Source organism: Indicator indicator, chromosome 30 (genome assembly GCF_027791375.1).
Source record: "Indicator indicator isolate 239-I01 chromosome 30, UM_Iind_1.1, whole genome shotgun sequence".
Lineage (NCBI taxonomy): Eukaryota > Metazoa > Chordata > Aves > Piciformes > Indicatoridae > Indicator > Indicator indicator.
Window position 1 is genome coordinate 7,984,101 of NC_072039.1, and position 18,320 is coordinate 8,002,420.

Below are 18,320 nucleotides of genomic sequence, written 5' to 3' on the forward strand. Positions count from 1 at the left end.
CTAGAATATAAAAGTCAAACTCTACCTGCTACTCAGATTTTACCCTCCCCAAATCTTGCAGCCTTTGCCTCCCCCAGATCTTGCAGTGGCTCAAGCCAGCTGCTGCCTGAGCCACTCTGAAGGGAAGAGAGCAGGGAGGTGGTGCAGTTCCCAGCAGTGAAGGGCACAGAGGGCACAGTTGGTTTAAATGAAGTTGAAAGGAAAAGAGAACAATGAATCATTTCCCTGGCTCAGTGAAGGGGTCTCAACACTGCAAAACATCCCACAGGATGGACTTTGTGGCTGTTACAGAGCTCTGTTGACATATTATTGATATAGATGCTAGAGAATGGGTTAATACAAGGAGAAAAAGCTGGAGAATAATTGAGGATTGACTACTAAATCAACATACAGAGCCTCAGAAATGCTAGTGGCCAACAAATCACCAGACAAGTGACTGCTTGCTCTTTAGTTGTTACTCACTGTAGTAATGTTTTATACCTTACTAATACCAGGAGGCTTTAGCTGAAACTAGAACGAACTTGGGCTGCATTAAGTATGAATCTCAGGGCCTTTCTGTTTGCTTTCTAGGCATTTTCAGCTTTTCCTCCATGGTCATGAGGTCCAAAGTCCTTATTTTTTTGCTCACAAAACCAAATAGCTGAAGCTGAAGAGGAAACATGAAGTATCAAAGACCTTTAGTGGAGTCAAGAGAGTAGGCAATGCTGACCTCCTTTCCTCTGTGTTTTCATTCCATTTTTTATTTCAAATCTTCTTTATTTCCTGTCTTCAGTAGTCACTTTGGTTGCTGAAGCTCTTGGGGATGTAGTTCAGTGGAGTCTGACCTTGGTTCAAGGGAGCTGCATTTCACTTCTAGGTAATACTCGAGCATAGAAGCAGTAGTGTTGGTGTTACAGTTGTAGCTATTTAAGGATCTGAGAGATGCAAGGTTTGCAGAAGGGTTGAGTACATTTTATTAGCTGAACTGATAGGGTTGGAAAAGCAGTTTTGGCCACACCAGCCTTTTGCTGAATCATTCTTTCAGCCTAATGGCTGGAGAAGGGTGGACATAGGGAGCCTTGTCCTGGCTCTGTCCCTTCATGCTCTGGGACCTTGGCCAATTTCATTCTCCATCTTCCAGGGCTCAGTTTCTCACTTGTAAAGCACAAGTGACTGGCTTGAGAACAGCCCTGAAGAAAGGGACTTAGGGGTGCTGGTGGATGAGAAGCTCAACATGAGCCACCAGTGTGCACTTGCAGCCCAGAAAGCCAACCAGAGCCTGGGCTGCATCAAGAGAAACAGCCAGCAGGGCAAGGGAGGTGATTCTCCCCCTCTGTTCCACTCTGGTGAGACCCCACCTGGAGTACTGCATCCAGTTCTGGAGCCCCTATTACAAGAAGGATCTGGAGGTGCTGGAAGGTGTCCAGAGAAGGGCCATCAGGATGATCAGAGGGTGGAGCATGTCTCCTATGAGGACAGACTGAGAGAGTTGGGACTATTCAGTCTGGAGAAGAGAAGGCTCTGAGGAGACCCTCTTGTGGCCTTCCAGTATCTGAAGGGGCTCCAAGAAAGCGGGGGAGGAACTTTTTAGGATGTCAGATAGTGATAGGGCTAGGGGGAATGGAGCAAAACTAGAAGTGGGTAGATTCAGATGGAATCTTAGGAAGAAGTTTTTCACCATGAGGGTGGTGAGAAACTGGCACAGGTTGCCCAGGGAGGTGGTGGAAGCCTCATCCCTGGAGGTTTTTGCAGCCAGGCTGGATGTGGCTGTGAGCAACCTGATGTAGTGTGAGGTGTCCCTGCCCATGGCAGGGAAGTTGGAACTGGATGATCCTTGAGGTCCTTTCCAACCCTACCAATTCTATGATGCTATGATAACACAGTTGAACATGTGCAGGAGCAGGTCTAAGGAATATCAACCTGATAGATCCTTTGCACAAGACCTCACATATCTTTTGTGTTTCACACAGTCCTGCTGGGTGAATACGCAGCTCTCTGGGCTGTGCTTTTCTCAGCCCATTTCTTGCTGTCTTCTTGGTGTAACTAATTGCTAAGGGAGGAGCTAAAAGCCAGAGGGCTTTACACCTTCACTCTGCCCTCTGGTTGCCTCATTTCAGTGCCCCATTTGAGTACATGCAGTTGTTCAATGCAGGTGGTTGTACCTGTAGGTGAATCTCCTGCTCATACCACATGGAAGTCCTTTGCTCACAATGGCTGTACAGAATGTCTGCTGCCCTGTTCATTAATCATCTCTGCTGAAAAAACCCTTTTAATTACATTATGTTCAGAATCCATAAAGTGTAATTAAAATATGTAAATCCATTATATTATTTAATGAGTACATTGAGACCTGAAAGTTTAAAATTAGATGTGAAACTGATACAGACCTATTGCTATTGATCACTTATATTAACAAATCATTGCAGCCTTGGACAGAGATGTTTTTTTTTTTTTCCCTACCAGGTGGCAATATCTTTTTTTTTTTTTTTTTAAAACTTCATCCACCAACTCTCACATTTTTGCAGTCTTTTAAAACTACTGTGGAGTAGTAATGAATAACTATGGAACTTTTCTGCTACTAAGATCCATTTGCATGATTTCTTCAAGTTCTCTTCCCTTCTTTTGCACTGTCTTGGAAGGCACAGCAGACTGCTGGCAGTACAAGTGGGATAGCACAAGTGACCCCCTGCCCCTTTCCCCCAACATTTTAGTTACAGAGGTTACATCATACACATAGTTTAGGGTTAGTATCATTTTCTGTGAGTTTGGGATGCCAGTACAGTGGAGCTGGAGCACTAAAACCTGGTGGTGTAGCATATTTGAAAGTTACCCTAGCTTTGTGTCTTGATGGTTGGATTTGAATGTTTCCAGCTTTGATGGTTGGACTTGATGGTTTCCAGTCTTAATGATTCTATGATTGTACACAGAGGAGGGAAAATTTAGAAATAAGAGTTTTTCTGGCCCTGCACTGGGAGGGACTACTATTTGTGTGTAGCTTATTGAGTGTATTAAACATCTGTCAAGAAGTAGACCCACGCAGGCTCCTAAATATGAAGCAGAACTTTTATTTAGGATACTGTCTTATTATTGCCTGCTTTTGCCTCTACTTAAATATATTTTGCATCAAACATACATTGTGTTTGTTTTGTGGTGGAGGCTTTTCTGGCAGATTTTAGCAGGATTCTATCCCATGGAGGCTGTCCCTGCTGCCAGGCAGGCTCTGTGGGGCAGGCAGCAGCAGATGGATGTACTCATTCATCCCCCTTCTACCTACCCAGTCACAGATCCTGCAACTCTGCAGAGATACTGACAGCAAAATCCAAAGGACATTTCACAGCATAAGTATTTGAAAGCAGAGCAAATGTCAGGCAGCTTGACAGCAAAAGATAGCCCTTTAGCACAGCTACCTGTATTACCTTCCATTTTCTTGATTTGGCAAGATCACAGGCTTCCACCTCATGTAATACCTTTTCTCTGCATTTCCTTCCTGGAGAGTAGGCAGACATCACTCCCTTCACTTGTGCTCCACAGCTCACCAGCTGCATGCCAACACTTCCAAGGGAAATATTCAGGAGATGAGAAGTCATCAGCAGCGAAGTACCAATTTCGTGTCAGGCAGTGTGTCAAGCAATATGAGACAAAACATCCCTTTCACCTGTTTAAAACCCTGATGCCTGCTAGACATCCTTCACATCAGCACTTGGGGCCAGTTTGGTTGTTTTCAGACCCCAAGGTCATATTCTTTCAGATAGGCATTTCAATGGCACACAGAAAATATGCAGGCAGGGGGGCAAAGAGGTAATTGGGCAAATGAAATCTGCAGTGGCAAGTCCCCACTGGGTAACTGTGCCCTCACAAGTGTGCAGCTGCACCTGCAGTTTCCTTGTTGCCTTTTGAATGACTTAGAATCATAGAATAGAGTCATAGAATCAGTCAGGGTTGGAAGGGACCACAAGGATCTTCCAGTTCCACCCCCCCTGCCATGGGCAGGGACACCTCACACTAGATCAGGCTGGCCACAGCCTCATCCAGCCTGGCCTTAAACACCTCCAGGGATGGAGCCTCAACTACCTCCCTGGACAACCCATTCCAGGCTCTCACCACTCTCATGGGGAAGAACTTCTTCCTCACGTCCAGTCTGAATCTCCCCACTTCCAGATTTATTCCATTCCCCCTAGTCCTATCACTCCCTGATATCCTAAAAAGTCCCTCCCCAGCTTTCTTTTAGCCCTCTTCAGACAGTGGAAGGCCACAAGAAGGTCACCTCAGAGCCTTCTTTTCTCCAGACTGAACAGCCCCAACCCTTTCAGTCTGTCCTCATAGGAGAGGTGCTCCAGCCCTCTTGTCTGGGACTTGTCTGTGCCTGGGTGCCTGGGTTTGGCACGTTGCTTCTCTGTGTTTGAGGCTGTGGCCACAAGCACTGTGCTGCTGTTTAGCAGAGATTCCAGCTTCCTGGTTTCCAAGCTGCTGTAATTAGTAACTCACACTCAGTGTACTCTACCAAATCTTAGCCCGCTGGGATATCCCCAGACTTTATTGTTTCTTTCTGTCTTTGTGGAACTTCTGTAAATCTTGCCTTTGATAGCAGCTAGGGTTTCAAAGCTGCCCACATTGGAGCCAGAGGAGACTAATAATGATCTAATTAATGAAAGATGTTTTCTCTGCATTGCTGTATTTTATCTCTTCCCCAATGACTTGTTGGTGCAAGCCAACCTCAGGCACCAGCTAGAGCCCTCCTTTTTTTCTTTTTTCTTTTTTTTTTTTTCCTCCTCATGTATTTAGGAAATGCACAGATACAGCTGTGTCTATCCCATGTTGTTCTCACTTGAGTGTGTAAATCTTGAAAAACCTTCCCAAGTGTAACTGGGATTTAGGAAGTAGCTATGTTATTCCCAGAAGATTTTTCTTCCAGCTAAGATTTGTTTCTCTAGCTCAAACCACAAAGCCACTTCAGCTCTCCCTAAAAGACTTCAGTCTGTGTAAGCTGCAGTGCAGGACATAGTTATGAGCCCCCAGTGGGTATTCACTGCCCCTCTTCTCCTGCCTTTTCAATTTCACTTTCTTTTTATTAATTAATGAGCTGCCTTAATTATTTATAGAAGCCTTAAAATGCATCAGGCTTGGATTCCACAGCCTCTTCCTTGCCACATTTCACTGTTTTGCCACAGGAAGGGCACAAATTCCTCCCCAAAGGCACGAGGAGTGTTAGCAGCTTTAGTTGGCAGAGCAGTAACACATCATTATGCACGGGGTGCAGAGCAAGGGAGTTCCTGCTGGACACTTAAAATCAGTCTTCCTTTACAGCTCTTCTGGCCAAATAGCACTGGGCAGGGCCTTGACCATCCTTTGGGTTATTTGAGGCTGCTGCAGTGGATTTGCAGGGCTGTTCCAGACAGGCTGTGTCATGCTGCGTGAACTGGCTGCATAAGAGACATTACAGCAGCATAATTTTTTGCCCCTTTTTTCTCCTACCTGATCACTTCCTATTTTTCTCATTTCTTTATCACAGGGTCATCAGTGGGACGGTTTTTTTTTTTTAACTGTTCCTTTGGCAGACCTGTTTTACACATGCCTAGGAACCCCACCCTTCAGTGCAACGTTACTATCCCCAAACCTTGGCCTTCAAGTCTTGGCTGAGAGCTACCAAATGAGCTCCCAAAGGGACCTGAAGTGTTAAGTCTGAGCCCATCCAACCACTGAGATGCTGGATGGTGTAGGAGGAGGCACAAGGGGCATGACTCAAGAGAAGAGCAGAAGAGGAGCTCTTCAGTGGCAGAGATTCAAGCTGGCAGGCAAGTTGTGTCACTCTGAGGTGCTTTATGACCTTGAGAGACTGTCTCAATAAATCACGCCAAGTAATTAAAAAACATAATTTAGAACTTAACTAGCATGTCAGAACACTGACTACACAGTGGTGATGCCTTGCTGGTTTACTTCCATCTACCCCTCAGATGCTGGGCTCCAGTGGAGTGAAACCACCTTCTGAAGGTAAAAAACTCAAACACAATTAGTGGCTTGCTGCCAGCCACTTAAATCCAAAGAAGTTGATCTAGCCCAGCTCACTGTCTGCAGGTGCCCTGGAGCCTCCTGCTGAACCTTGAATGGCCTCCTCTGATGCTGCAAGCAATACCACAGGTTCTCCTGCAGCATAATTATTTCCTCCCTGGTTGAAATTGAAAGCAGATGTGTCTCATTTACTCATGACCCTGAACACTTGAGACTAGTAGCAAGCCAAGAAAATGATGGCCAGAGATGGGGCAAGAAAAAAAGATGAAGGCAATGACATAACTCTGAAGTTGCCAACTCAGGGGCATAATTTACCTGCTAGTCTCTCAGAAAATAGATTTTCATTGGTGATAATGGAAAATGAGTTGCCAGGGTTTGGTACCATTTGTCCCCATCCTCTGGTCCAGCACAAAGTGCAACCCAGTTGAGTTGCCTTCTTAAAGTGTAAGTGTCCCAGCTCCCATATTGGTCTTTCTAGCAGTGTTATGGTAGTGAGATCAGGGTGAGAAAATGAGAAAAGACCCTAAGAGAAACATGGGAGGGCAGATGGGAGAAAGGAAGAGCTTCTCAATTAGACATCGATGTGCAGGAGAGTGACTTAATCTGGGACACAGCTAGCCCATACCTATGTTTCTGGCAGGTTCAGTCCTCACCATTCTTGTACCACAAAAGACAAAACACAAGCAGGAGCGGAATAACCCAGATGTAAGACCTCTGAGCTGGACTCAAGCTGTTTGGTACACAAGCAGTTGGATAGCATCAGTCTGCCTGATCCCTGGGGGAAGGCTGACTCAGAGCACAGTTGTGGGCAGACATCAGATCTGTGGGAGTGGGCAAAGGACCAAAGCAGGATTTAGCAGAGCCTTTTGCCAGGACAGGGCTGTGTGTGTCCCTGCAAGAGAAGCAGTCAACTAAAGCAAGCTAGGCTGTGCTCTTCAGTGGGCAGTGTCTGATTGATGAAGCTGCTGCTATATTTCTCTTGCACTTGTTCAGAGGGGAAAAAGAGAACAGAACACAGTGTGTCTCTGTCACATTTCAGCTACTTTGGCAGAAGGTCTCCCTGGTTTTCTTTTACAAATTAGGCAAGTCAGAGAGGATATTCTCACCTTTCTTTAAGCTGTACCAGAGCTTCTCACCACCAGCTGTTTCCATATTGTTACCCACCCCTGCCATTTTGTGGGGCTGCAGCAGAGCTTATTTCTGCTGGTCGTCACCCTGCTGGCAGTTAATCGCCTGAGCACAAAACCAATTGTGCAACAACAACAAGAAAAACCCAAAGAGCTAATTAATTTTTAACTCATGTCATTTAAAAATCCAGTTGCATCTCCTTGCAGTTGGATTCTACAGCATGTCATTTCCTCAGGCAGGAGGGCAGCTTTTCCTGGTTAGGGGGAGAAACCCCAGCTCCCTTATCACCCCAGTGCCACACTGGGTAAAACCTGGTGCAGCAGCCCATCTGGATCAGATTAAATCTGACTTAATTCTTCTTTTATTTTTTCCCCTCCTCTCTCTTTGGCCAAAGCTTTGGTGCTTCATTTATTAAAACACAAACCTGCCTCTATGCTGTAATTGCCCAGCTTGACAATGATAAATCTTACAAGCAGGTTTGCTGTTTGCATGCTTGGAGTGGTGATTTACGTGCATGCACACAAAATTTCAGGGCCATAGTTTGTTTTCTCAATGATGTGTTTAGAAGTTACTGCAACAAACTGAGGAAGTGTGTGGTGCTCCCCTCTGGTGCCTGTTCCAGTGGGAGAAACTGGCCCAAAGATTGCTGCCTTTCAGCCAAAGAGCAGAGAGCTCTGTGCTGCACTGCCAGCATCAGGCTAAGTTTCATCAACCCTCACGGGAAGGCTGCCTGATGGTTTTCTTTGTTTTCTTTTCTTTGACCATAAATTTCAAGAGCATTTACAGTATTGGAGCTGATATTTCTCATGACTGGTTGATGATCAATGAGTTGCTAACTCCAAAAGTTAAAGCTGAATCTGTTTAGTTTGAGTTGCAAGCAAATAATTGCCTGCGTGGTTCGAAGCAAAATGGGGCCCTTACTTGGGATGAGCCTTAGACAAGCCAAGTGCACCAGGATATGACTGGAGCATACTTTCCCAGCTTCATGCACATATGACAATTAGGCTCTACTACTTTTCTTGGCTGCACTGCTTTCTGGTGTAGTTGTCTGCACTACACAGCCTGGGGTGTTACGTCAGTGATTCCTGTAGCACTGGGCTCGAATTCAGGTCTGTTCCCACTGCTGGGCTCCAGTTTCTTTGCCAGCTGATACAGCTTGCCTGGCTCCAGGGATATTTAGACAACAGGGAGCCTGAAGCTCATCTAAACATCCTTATAGTGCCTGGCTGTGACAAAAACAGAATAAAAATGGAAACAGATCTCAGTGAGGACTAGCTTCTTAGCCTAGATCGCGGAGAGAAAAGAAATGCCTTTGCTGTGCATCTAGGAACAAGACAAAACTGCTCCAGGGAGACAGAGCTACCTTCTAAATTTGGAACTGCCTATTTAATTTTGCCAGTTCTGCCTGTTTGGGGACCCTGTTATCTGCAGGATCTTAAACAGAGGATAGAGCTGGAGTGGGAGCAGCTGCAGTGTCATGGGAGCTCTGTAGACACACTGCTTTCATTCCTTTCTGCTCCTCTGACCAAAGGAGATGTAGAGCTCTCACTGGATTTCTTTCTGCTTATTACAAAGGTATAATAATCATGGTGGAGACAGTGAGGACCCCAAACAGAGGCTCCATTCACAAGTTTTGGGCAGTTCTTGGTGGCACAGCAGGGCAGCTAGTCTGCCATGGTACCTGATAACCAGAGGCAAACCACTGACTGCTACTGCTGGGCAGGATCATTAGGGATGCACTTCAAGTGTTCATAAGCACTGAGCCACCGCTGTGGGGAAGCCTTGAGCCTGAAAGCTGCAAAGCTGTTCTTGTGTGTGCCTGGTGGCTGTCTCACCCTTCTACTGCTGTGCTGGTAATGCTAGATGTGAAAAATTAGCAAGACTCCCTCCGTGCAAACAGCAGGAGGAAGTTTGCCCCTCCTGATTTATGCAATGTGTGGAGTCGAGGCAGAATGTCAGATTATCAACAGCACAGGAGTTTCTTGTGCTTTCCTGCCTGACTTGGTGCATTTCACTGAGGGCACAGATTTATATCTGTGAGAGTTTGATCTGTTTGGGTTTGCAGGTGAGTCCTCCAGCCATACTTCCAGTGTGAAATATTAAGTGACTTTTCTCTGGATTTTATTAATCCTGTCTCCTTTGGATAATTTTTTACATAGTGTTCATTTGGGCCACTGAAGTCCAGGGTGTGGTATAGGCTCTGGATAAATCTGTATTTGGCTCTTTACTGTTAATAGCCAAACACATGATGGACTCAGCATGTGGCAGAGGGGTTTGCTGGCTGTTCCCCAGCCTTGCCTGGAGGTGGCCAGCCCTGGAGCAGCACTTTACAGCTGATGTCTTTTGTTCAGAAAGACAGGATATTTGTGTAAAGGGGGGCAGCTATGGTAATACTTCAAAGTCAAGTAATTCATTTCAATGGGGAACAGGAGTATGATGCTGACAGCATCAATGTGAAGCTCCCACAGCAACCACAGCAATATGCCTCAAAATCTGAGCAGCTGACATTTATCTCCTGTAGGCTGAGAGGGTGGGTTGCCCAAACCCACCCTTTCCAAACTTTTTCCTCTCCCATCTGCAGATCCCAAAGATGCTAGTTACATTTCCTGCAGAGCTTTAGTTTATCGCTCAGATCTTCAAGTCAAAGGGAAAAAGAAACAGTAATTGTGCTTCACTGAGCCAGGGGAGAAAGAAGAATGTGAGATATTCAGAAGTATCAAATGCAAATATTGGCTTGCCCCATTCTCCCCAAACATTGGTTGTTACTGAAAAATCAAGGAAGTTTGAAATGCACTTTGCAAACAGACTCAGCATAAATAACTCTGCTTTGCATTTCATCAGCCTGATTTTTCCCCATGGCTTCACTGTCATCTCTCATTTAGGCACCACAGGGACGATCAACTTCAGAAAGAAGTTGAGATGAAAGGCACCAAAACATTCCTGGCACTCGGGAGCAATCCAGAAAACTTTCCACTCCACAGGTGCATGAGCACTGGGGGATTGAGTCAGTCTTTCTTGAAAGGAAAAACTTTCTCTGTATCAATACTGTTAAGATTTTAGGAAGTCACATTTTGCTTCTGAAGTGTTCCTCAATAATAGTCTGTATTCTCTGTGACACTAGACACAGTATTTTTGTGATCACTTGGGAACTAGGAAATTCCTGGGCACCAGAGGGAGAGATGCAGGCAATAAATTGATAATTGGCTATTTAAATTCTATTTCAAAGTATACTTAATGCTGTAAACTAATGGCAGCTCTACAAGGAAAGGAAAACAGAAAAAGGTAAAGATAACGACATTCAGATTGAAAGAGACAAGGCAGAAGGATTTTTCTGTGACTGTGGTGTCTCAGGTGGGATTCAAATCTGAGTTCACTTTTCATCTTCCTGCCTGGCCCAGTGCAAGCCTGTCCCTTGTGTCCCAGTTAACAAACAGGTTGAAATATCCCTTCCTTTCAGGCATTGCCTGGAGTGACCAACTGGACAATGAACTCTGCAGAGCAGTGCATACTCTCCTGAGGTGCACTCACTTTGCAAATCCTGCCTGTTAAAGAAGGACAAAACCACAGACCTAAGTGTAGGGCAACAGCAGAAGTGGGAGCAGAGAGGCAAATGTAGCCTGAAAGCCAAATCAGTGACTTCAGAGGTGGATCCACAAGCCTGAATGAGGCTGGGACTTGCTGACCAGAGGAGTCAGTGACTGTGATCTGTGGATGTGCCATGCACATGGTGAGGATAACCTGAGGGAAGGCTGAGGAGAGAACTCTCCCACTCACACACACATGGAGCACAAGGAAGCCTTGACTTTGAACAGGGCTTACAAGAGAAAATACAAAGACTAATAACACTAGGCAAGTGATTAAAAACACCCTGACAGCAACAAAAAAAGGGATAAGGTGAGATCAATTCCCATCTCTTCAGTACAGTCTGGTACATGTAGATGTGCACAGAATAATTTTGGGAAAGGTGAAGCAATATTCCAACAGCTAAAAACCTCCACTTTTGTTTGTTTAATATGCAGTGATCTGCCAGAGGAGGAGATTCGTTCAAGACATCTGAGTAATATAAGCCACAGGTGGTTCAGTGAAAGGTCACCTTACTGCACCCTCCAGAGGAGATGTATATGCTTCAGTATCCCTGCATTTTGATTCTTTTTTGACAGTGTGCTTATTCTTTAGAAGGCCTGTGTGTTGTAGGTCAATGTGAAGTGCCTTTGGAAACTCCTAGCTGCAGAGAATTGCTCTGGCTGTCACTAGCAGGCTCTTGTACAGTATGGCTTCCTTATTGAAATAGCTTATGAGCAGCTTTCAAGGCACCCATCATGCCTAATGCTTTCAAATACATCATGCAGGCTGTGTCTTGTGTCCACTTTTATAGCTGTAGGTGGTGCTTAGTCAGGCAGTTTGCACAAGGTCATGGAGTTAAGTGACTAAGTGAACATCTTCAGACCAGCATCCTTATTGGTCCCCAGCCTTAAACACACGTGGCCAAAAAGGGTCAGATTTTGCTGGTGGCACCCAGCAGCTCAGCATTTACTTTCCTTCCCTCCTGCTTTCTCCTGTGGTAGTGAGGAGCATCTGCCTTGTACAGGGGAGTGTGGGAGAAGCTGCACCCTTTCAGGTATCTACTCAGACTCAGCAGTGCTGAGCTACCCGGTCTTAGCCAAAGCCAAGTAGAAACCATTGGTTCTCTGGAGTGCTGCACATCAGGCTCTTAAGATCTCATAAACCCACTCCTAAAGCATTCTCTATGGGGTTGTCTATTTAAATGTTTAATTTAGGGACTAGCTAAGAATAATTCAGCAGCTGATGAAGAGAGATACCAGCTCTGCTGTTCTAGGATTGGTAATCCATAATGTACATATGTTATTGCTGCTGTAGGTGTGGGTATGAAGTAGCATCATCATTTCTTTGCTCAGCTCATGCTATCTGTCTCCTTGATTTTGTCAGACTAATGATAACGTTAAGTACTAACTTAAGGGCCTTGCTGCTGAGTGTCTTTCTGTCAGTATGAAATTGCCTTATGCTAAAGGTGTTCCAGGGAAGGAGTTGTAGCCCTGATGGAGGCTAACTGTGAGGTATATAGGAAGACCTCAAGAAGGAAAGCATCAAATTAATTTTTTTTTTAGCCACTAAAAATAGTTGTTGCCCTGCTGCTCTCCTGGAGGAGCCAGTTCATTGCTGGAGCACAGGGGAAATGATGAGATGTTCTGGTTACTGCTATCATAGCATAAACCAAAACTGTGCTTCCTTTCTGCAGCAATTTCCCCTGTGTGTACTCGAGGTGTGATACAACCAGAGTGTGCTTAGACTCTTTATTTCCTGACCTTGACTTGACTTAGGGTTACAGAAGCAAATAGCCCTGTCACCAAATGTGGCCCATATCCCTTGAATCCAGCACCTTTGTTCTGTGCCTTTTCCCAAACACCTTTTTGATTATGATAGTGATATTTACAGGGTTATTTTTCACATGGCTTCTTTTCTTGTATCAAGCAATATCTTTGTCCTCAAAGGTCCTCAGGTCTGAGCTTTCATATTTTAGAAGCTCTCATGCTTTCTCATCTACTTGTCTGAACAACAACTTCTGATCAGACATTTGAAATCATTGATTTTAAATCTCATTCTGCTACCTGTGCCCATTACTTTACTAATAGTAACAGCCCCTGGGTCTTGTAAGGTGCAAGATCTTTAAATCAGGTACCAGTTTCAGTATCTTTATTCCCATTTGGTATTGGGTATATTGAAGTATGAAAAAAAAAAGTTTCTTTAATCTGTCAATGACTATCCATGGTTTAGACAACTTTAAAAAGAGCTGGACTGTCCAGGAGCCTCTCTGATCAGTTCTCCAGTCAGTACCAGTTTTGGAGACTCTGGGCTGGATGAGGGCAGGAAGCCCAGATGCAGATATATACCAGAGACACATCAGATCCACATTATTTCTACAGACTAAATCAGTGAAGGAGAATTCTGTGAAAAGATAATCCAAAATTTCTACAACATAGTCATCTTCATGTGAACTAACTGTTCAGATTGCCTTTAAGCCCACAGAGAGCAATGGACACTTTAAAGGCACAATTTTTCTAAAGTAGGTGATTAAAGGCAGGACAAATCACCTGCTCTGGCAGTGTTTGTACTTCTCCTTTGGCTGAAACCAGGGTGAGATGTTGATGTTCACAGAGGAGGTGTTGGTAGGGGTCAGAACCTTCCTCTCCCCTGGTCTGAGGGAGGGTCAGTGCTATCATAGGTACAGATCAAGTAAAACTGGGAGCTGGGCTCACTCTACAGGTTCTGCTCTGTCCCCTGACCCCTTAATCGTCAAACATACAGCAGGAAACAACTACTGAAACCCAAACATCTTGGGAGAAAACATAGACCTCGATCCTTTTCATTTAGCCAAGTATATGATTTGGAAACAAACAAATGCTTTCTTTAAAACAAATCCAGTGCAGCAATTTGTTTGCAAAATTCCTGGATTGGAGCACAGAAGCCACATGAAAGCTTTGAGGCTGTGAACCAAATCAAGTGTGTGTTTTATTCAGCAAAAATGAATAGATAAGCCACAGAGAGAATGTAAGGGAAGGGAAAAAAACATGTTTCCATGGTTGGGAAGATAGGACATGTTTATATCCAGGGTGTTTCACTGACTACCAAGCATAACACTGAGCACATTAGCCAAGGATGCATCACATTTACTGATTATTGCATTAGCCAAATACAGAGCAAGATTCAGTTTCACTGAACTCCCTCCATCAGTGGCCAGGCCAAAGCAGTGCAGGTTACAGAGCAGAGCCTGAGGTAGCTGTGCTGTGTTGTGGGTATGTTCAGAGGAATGCTGTCACCAGAAGCAGAGTGCCACTCTTTGTACATTGCTGCTTTTTGTTGGCAGAGCTGCTGTTATTAGTCATTATTTCAGGAATATCCCACGGGCTGTAGAAAGGAGCAGGCTTCTGCAGTGCTAGGTGGTGTGCAGCCACAGAAAAAAAGGTTCTGCCAGTGGCTTTGAGTTGGCAGGTTTGCACTGTGGTTTGGTTAACAACCTACTGGGAGGGACAAGCTTTTTTAGCTGCATCAAAAGCATTTCTTGTCACTGGGGAGTACTGATTCTATGGGAAACCCTTACCCAGAATAACTGACAAGACAGCATGACTTTGGAAAAGTCAAGCCTCAGGCCATTGTTTTGAAGTGATCCAAACCACCAGAGCAGGGAACTTTCGTGTGAATTTTGGCCCTGAATATTTGACCTTAGAAACATGATGACTGAGTATCAGAAGTAAAGAAAAGAAGTTTTCCTCATGAGGAGAGTATGGAAAATTAGCAAGCTTTTATTCACACTCCTCTGCCAGGAGTTCTCCCCATACTTAGAAATATTTGGTGTCACCTCTGGATAGAGATCCCTTTGTGATAATATTCCAGGCAAGCACCCAGGAGAGCTAACTAATGCAGCACAGTCTGGCTGCTAATGGACTGAGCAGATGACCAGGAACTATTCCTTTGCTCAGATAAAACCTCTGTCCTCCTTCTCCGTGGTAGGAATTTTCCTGAAGTGGTTAGATTTATTAGGGGAAGATGTATTGGTCTCAGTCTGCTGTCATGTGGTTAGGGGAGGGTGAAGGGCATGTGAGCATGGATTCAGGTGCTGGTTTGTGTTAGCTGATAGAGTCTGCCATTGCAATCAGGGAATTAGAGTCTCTCTCTCCTCCAAAGTTTATTTATGGTTTTGTGGGATGAGAATGGAGTCTGAGGCAGGAAGCGCAATGCAACCTGAGAGCACCTCGGGTAAGACCAGATGTCAGAGGGTGCTTGCTTTCTGGGTTAGCTATTTCTCTCCCACTTGGTGCTGCACACACTTTAACTCAATGGAAACAATTCACACATCCTGAGAATGGAGTTTGCCATAGCTGAGGAATTAAGGCTCATCAAGAGACATACCAACAGAAGGGGACTCTGTTCTGCGTTCACTCGACACCTTAAACACTTCACACTTCCCTGGACTCTCAGAGCTCTCTAACAGTGTAAATGCAATGGGAATCTTTTGCTTGTTGCTGATGTGGGTGTTTGTATCATGGAACTGAGCAGTTGTTCACAGATCACAGAATGTCAAGGCCTGGAAGGGACCCCAAGAGATCATTCAGTCCAAACACCCTGCCAGAGCAGGATCACCTAGAGCAGGTCACACAGGAACTCATCCAGGTGGGTCCTGAATATCTCCACAACCCTCCTGGGCAGTCTGTTCCAGTGTTCTGCATTTTTTTATTGCAGTATTTCACCATTCAAAAAGAGCTGAGGATGAATCCAAGGCTCCAAGTAAGGAGGGAACACAGAGAGATGCTGATTCTTGCCGTGGGTTAAATCCATGCCCTGTTAGCATTCCTTTGCCGTGACATGGCTAAAACTGCTTGGATGAGGAAAGTCTCACGTAGGTGGTGGACAACAATCATATTTCAGGGCTATTGCAGGCATCTGAATGTATCAGCAGGAGGCTTAGCTCACCACTGGTCCGGATATTTTGTTGTCAACAGAGGCCAACTGACTGACCGAGGGAGGGAATACATCAAGGACTGCTACTGAATATAAATTAAAGTCCCTGCTTTTCAGGTGACTCCTTGGTTTCATTTTTAAGAAGGAACAAGTATGAGTGAGAGAATATATATTAAAATTTATATTTCAGATTATTAAAGCCTACTTCACAGACTGCAGATGTTAATATCTAGACCATGGTACCAGATAATCTCCCAGCAGGGAGTGGTGTTTCAACCATGAAATGTCAGCGTTCAGTTGTAGGAAGAATGAACTCAGGGCTTTGCAGGTCTGTGTTGGGAAGTTTAAATTCTTACTTGTGAATAAACATAAAATATTAATTACCAGAGGATATTTTTTATGGGGGATGTAGTCTTAACAGTGGATGGTTGTAAAGCAGCTGCCCCATGGCTTCAGAGGAAACAGGATTATAAAGGACTTGTAGCGTGTAAAGAAAAAAAAATACATCTAATATATTTTGAAATAGAAATAAATCCTTAGAAATTAGATATGGCTGTCAGTGCTCTGAGAAAATCTCTAACCAAATTAATGCCATGATAAGTATATTTGTTGTGGGTTTAGTGGATTTTACTAGGGAGGCATGCCTAAGAATTTGTAAACACCATTTATTAAATCTGATGGAGGGGAAAATTTAACCATATGGTGGTAAACTGTGGAGTGAGCATGCTCTGGCATGCAGAAGAATTCAGTATCAAAGTTACTGCTCTTCCAAAACACACTCACCTCCAAGACTGACCTCAGGGAGAAAGCAATTTCTCTCGTAGATGGCTTGATAAAGTTAGAAAACAGGTCAATAGTTGAGATTGGAGGGAGGTGATAAGTGGAGATTCCCTGATGGGGAGAAGGCAATGAGGGGCAGCAGTGGGCAGCCCTGGCCAGCCTGCTCAGGGGGGTGTTCTGTGGGGGCCTGGCATGGGCTGTGAGCAAATCGAGGTGACAAAGAGAGTATTGGCTTTATCCCAGTGGTCCTTATAACACTTTCCTGTGTGCAGCCTCACTGGAGCTGCTGGTCCAGAGGGGAAGGTTGATCGGAGTGGGCAAGCCGAAGAAGCTTTGTTTCCCTTCCACAGGCCATCAGGAGGATTCCTTGGCTTGAGCTCATTCAGCAAGAAAGTCCCTGTGATGCAAGCCAACCTTTCAGGTCACCTTTTCAAGGCAAGGAGCCTCTAAATATTTTTTTTTGTCATTTGCTTTTCACCTCTCCCATCAGCCTGTTCTCTAGCGTTTTCTGCCCCGTGCATTTACAAAAGCCTGCAGCATTTTCCCATGGATACCATGGTTGTGTACAGTACTAGGAAGAGAACTGTGCCTTTCTGTGTATATAAAACTAAAAATGAAGAAAAAACACATGGAGAGACTGCCTTCAAGACATGCACAAGCATACACACCCTGTTACTGCTTGACACTTCTGTTTCCTCCAGGATTCAGCCTCTGTTTCACCTCCTTTCTAATGTTTTATTTAACCTCCCCTTAACCTTCCTCTTTAACCGTCTGCTTGTTTACTGACTCCTAGCTTCCTGTCCTCAGTATTCCCTTCAGGAATCACTGCTCTTTATTAAACCTTTCTTCTTCCTGCACCATTCCCTTCCAAAAGCAAAGAGCAGTTGCTCAGCTGAGCAGGTTTTTGGTACTGTAAAAGGACAGGTTTCTAGAGCTGTTGATGTGATTCCCAGGACTCATGTCTAACTCCTTTCCAGTTTGTTATTTGCCATGGAGCTCTTTTTAAACACAAGATAACAGGCATAGACATGCTTGAATTGTATTAGCTGAGTTACTTGAGGAAGATTGAAGCCCTGTATCTCATTTTTCACTGAATGGATACTTGGAGAGACTTAGAGCATTTCTCAGAACTGCTATTATAAACTTCCATTAGCAGCTAATGTACCACAGATTCAACATCCTGATTCTTACTTGTACAAAAGTCTTTAGGGAAGGCTTTGGTCACCTTGAGTCCATGAGCAGTGACTACACTGCAATCTGGCTACTGATTTTTAAATATGTTTACCTTTTGTCCTGAGGTTTCTGTGCCTACATGAAATGTCAAGGCAAGGATATGGTCCTAATTGCCCTCTGCAGTCTCAAATTCAGTGTTTAAGAGGTGAAAGTAAAAGAGAGAAAAACTGAAATAGAGAGGAGCACAGCTTTGCCTGAGGCAGTCTGCTGAAGATGGGGATGAACCGAGCCCTGAATAAGAGAAAATAAAAATTGCAGATGTTAGAAAAGTGGCCACTGAAAAGGTCTTCAGTTCTAGTTGAAAAAGTGAGGGAAGAGCTTTCATTCTTCCCCAGGTTCAGTGTGCTATCCTGCAGACAAACTCTGTGTATTATGGTGTATTATCAAGTTTGAAGAGTAATTCTACATGATTGTTCCCTAAAAATTGCTATTGATGCTTTTGGTTAACTCACCTTTTCACAGCTCTCCTGCTATCTAGTGGGTGGCTGTGAGGAGAATATTGAGTCCTTCTTAGCTTAGCTACTGATTTAGAAACTCTCTCTCTGGGATTCTGAAACAAGAACAGAAAATGACCCTTCCCTGAAATACTTTGTAGAGACCCCGGAAATAGATGTGAAGATGTAATACAGTTCCTAAAAAGAGAATGAATATGTGAAAATCTGAGAGTGGGTTGTATTTCCCTCTTGTCCAAAGCTTTGGGGATTTTCCCAGGACACTCT